Source organism: Apis dorsata, unplaced genomic scaffold, assembly GCF_000469605.1.
Source record: "Apis dorsata unplaced genomic scaffold, Apis dorsata 1.3 scaffold_381, whole genome shotgun sequence".
In the NCBI taxonomy this organism is placed as follows: Eukaryota; Metazoa; Arthropoda; class Insecta; order Hymenoptera; family Apidae; genus Apis; species Apis dorsata.
The window spans coordinates 24,155-24,643 of NW_006263643.1; positions in this window are offsets into that span (position 1 = coordinate 24,155).

Here is a 489-nt window from a genome sequence, read left to right on the forward strand (position 1 = left end):
TGATATTATTAAATAATTATTTTATCATTTATTCTTAATTCCAACCAATTTTTAATCTTTCAAATTCCAAAGGAAGCATTTGCGTCATGTTATATTTCATTGCTTTAAAAAAGATAATAGTGCAAATGATAGCAGACGAGATTTGTATTGTTTATGGAAGTGGTGCTATGACTATTACGATTGTCCGCAATTGATTTAAGAGATTTAGAGTTGACAATTTTGACTTGAAAGATGAAGACTGCAGCAGTTGTCCAGTAATGACGGATATAGATCTTATCAAAGTCATGAAAAGTTTGTTGAAAATCTGCGATATAGTGTGCGAGAGATAATGGATACCACTAACATTCCCAGAACAACGGCACATAATCATCTGATCAGAATGGGATATATCAATCGATGTGAAGTTTGGATTCTACAGCTATTAAGGGAAACCGATCTTATGAATCACTATGTACGATTTGTTTCTTCAGCGACATGAAAGAGATTCTT